Below are 2,949 nucleotides of genomic sequence, written 5' to 3'. Positions count from 1 at the left end.
GACAAGGTGGCTTCGGCACAGTTTACAAGGTATCTAAGAGTTATGACCTCCTTTCCCTGCAAATTTTATTATGAGTTTTGCTTATGTGCCGGATTGATGTATCATATCTGAATTTGTAAATTAAATTCAACTGTTCAAGGGTGTGCTAGCAGATGGGAAGGAAGTGGCAGTTAAAAGGCTGTCGAGGAGGTCGTGGCAAGGTTTAGAAGAGTTGAAGAATGAAGTCATATTAATTTCAAAACTTCAACATAAAAACCTTGTCAGGCTATGGGATGGGGAATTGAAAGGTGAGGAAAAGCTGCTCATATACGAGTTTATGCAAACAAAAGCCTTGATTTCTTCATCTTTGGTATGTCCCTTATCTTCCACAGTGACTAGAAGCTCATGTGAATCTTTTTGTTTATCAATGATCTCCAATATATAATTTCTTTTAAGATCCGGAGAAACGTCCACAACTTGACTGGAAGACATGCTGTGAAATTATAAGTGGAATTGCCAGGGGACTTCTTTATCTTCACGAGGACTCCCGACTTAAAATCATTCATAGAGATCTAAAACCCAGCAATGTATTGCTGGACCAAGACATGGTTGCCAAGATATCAGATTTCGGCATGGCAAGGATTTTTTGTGAAAATCAGAATTCAGCTAACACTAAAAGAGTTGTGGGAACATAGTGAGTTTGCATTTTCTTAAATCTTTATTCTTGACCCTTGCTTGATAAATACTAAAAGGGAAAAAAATGGCTGGTATTTATACATGAAACAGTGGATACATGGCTCCAGAATATGCAATAGAGGGATTATTCTCTGTGAAATCAGATGTTTTTAGCTTTGGGGTGATAATACTAGAGATTCTGTGCGGGAAAAAAAACAGTGGCTTTTACGTAGCGGAACATGCCCAAACACTTCTTGCATATGTGAGTTTACCTGTTTGTCAAAATTAAAGTATCCCTCCATCAGTTCAATTCTGTATTGTGTCTAAAAATTATTTGTGTGAATTCATTGGTAGGCCTGGCGACTATGGAAAGAAGGGAGAGAACTGGAAATAGTAGACCCTTGTTTGCTGGAATCATGCTCAACACCAGAAATCAATAGGTGCATTCATGTCGGGCTTTTATGCGTGCAGGAAGATCCAGCAGACAGACCCACCATATCTGATATTGTGGTTGCGTTAGGAAGTGATACGCAAACAATTGCTCTTCCAGAACCAAGGAGACCTGCATTTTCTGTTGGCAGAGTGGTTGCAGTTGATCAGTCTTCAACGAGAGATTCATCAGTAAATCAGATGACAATATCTGATATCTCAGCCCGTTGAATGTATTGACCCCAGTAACAAATGAAAGTTAATCTAACAGCTGTCGACTGATTTCATTGATAAGACGGAAGTTCAATGTTCAAAATCTCTATTCCCTATGTTCAAATATAACAAGAATATCGATAAGATTGATCTGTTAATGGGGCACGAACGTAAAATGTTATTAGCAATACTGTTTATATGCACTGTGATAATTTTCTGTTTGTTTTGGATAATCTATGAGACCTACAATTGTTTGCTTCCACCTAAATAAGGTAAAAAAAAAAAACTATCAAATTACCTTAATTATGAGAAAATGCCTTAATTAAAGAAGATTAAGGATTACATCTTTCAACACATTAGTGCACGACATTTATTATCTAAGTTTTAGTAAATTTTGTCTCACATGCATGCAAGACATAATTAATAGTAGTAGTACTACTTGAAACCTGTCAACGGACAGCAGGCTGATAGAGGGTTCTGGTCAGGTCAAGGTATCCAGTACATCGTCGGGCTTAAAGTGGTGAAAGGGCGGAACGCACTTTCCAGGAACTACGCCAAGTGTAGTAAAATTTACCAGCATTCAATTTATCTGCCTTAAGTTGTAGCCTGATTTAGTGATTCCGCCTTCTTTGTCTGTTGAATTTTCCCTTTGCTTATTAGCAAATAATCAACTGCGTGTTGGATTGATTTGTACCCCAAAATGTCGCAGTCATTGTTTCAGTGGATCCATTCGTTTTTTTTTTCCACATTCTTGGTCAATTTATTGCATTTCCACGTAGTTTCCCAGTATACTATTTAAGAAATTCATCAACGGGTGCACATGATATGACTTTCACTTGACGGTTCTTGCTCACCAGAAACTGCTTGTCAGGATTTCTATCTCATACCAATATTTAAGGTCTACCTGAAGGTTAAGCTGCAGTTGAGCCAATATTGCAGTGTTGCTGAAACTGGAGAGACAAGATATGGATCATTCTAGGTCTACAAAAACCATTCCTTTGCTTTTACTTTTGCTTTGTTCTTTTCTATTTGGTCTTCATGATCTTGCTCTTGCTGATCCTCCCTACCTACATTGTTCAAACAACACTAGCAATAATTTATTGAATAGCTCATTTCAAAATAATCTCAACAATCTCCTTTCTTTATTACATTCAGGGGCTTCTATCTCCAAATACAACAATACCTCTTATGGGAATGGCACCGATGGAGTTTATGGTCAGTACATGTGCCTCGACAATGTTTCATATGGAACCTGCCAAGCCTGCATCTCTGGTGCATTGCAGGCTATCGTGAATCTTTGTCGAAACAGAATGGAAGTAGTCGTATGGGAGGAAAATTGACAATTGCGCTACTCAGATATTAAGTTTTTTGGCCGATTGAATGTGGCAGACAATTTTTGCAAAGATAATGTTATTAACATCTCTGATCCTGTACACTTCCAATCTATTGTAGAGAACAAGCTGCAACATCTTACCAAAAGGGCAGCATTCAATTCTTCAGCAAATATGTATGCTGCTGGAGGAGAACCAAACACAGCAGATGACACCCTGTATGCTATGGTGCAGTGCACCCGAGACTTATCCCCAGATGACTGCAACAAATGCCTTGAGGCTGCCATTAAAGATGTTTCTTCTGAGTGCTATGCTTCTGGGG

The 2,949-nt window shown here is 38.5% G+C and overlaps 1 pseudogene; it reads left to right on the top strand.

The window, feature by feature from the left end:
• Window positions 1–5: 5 nt before the first annotated feature.
• LOC110428862 (cysteine-rich receptor-like protein kinase 10) lies at window positions 6–1,314 on the top strand (annotated as a pseudogene).
• Window positions 1,315–2,949: the final 1,635 nt, after the last annotated feature.

The sequence above is a fragment of the Theobroma umbraticum genome, unplaced genomic scaffold, assembly GCF_002168275.2.
Source record: "Theobroma umbraticum cultivar Fairchild unplaced genomic scaffold, ASM216827v3 scaffold_4924.0, whole genome shotgun sequence".
Taxonomy (NCBI): domain Eukaryota; kingdom Viridiplantae; phylum Streptophyta; class Magnoliopsida; order Malvales; family Malvaceae; genus Theobroma; species Theobroma umbraticum.
The sequence above is the reverse complement of the archived record's forward strand: the minus strand, read 5'-3'. Positions and strand labels throughout refer to the sequence as shown.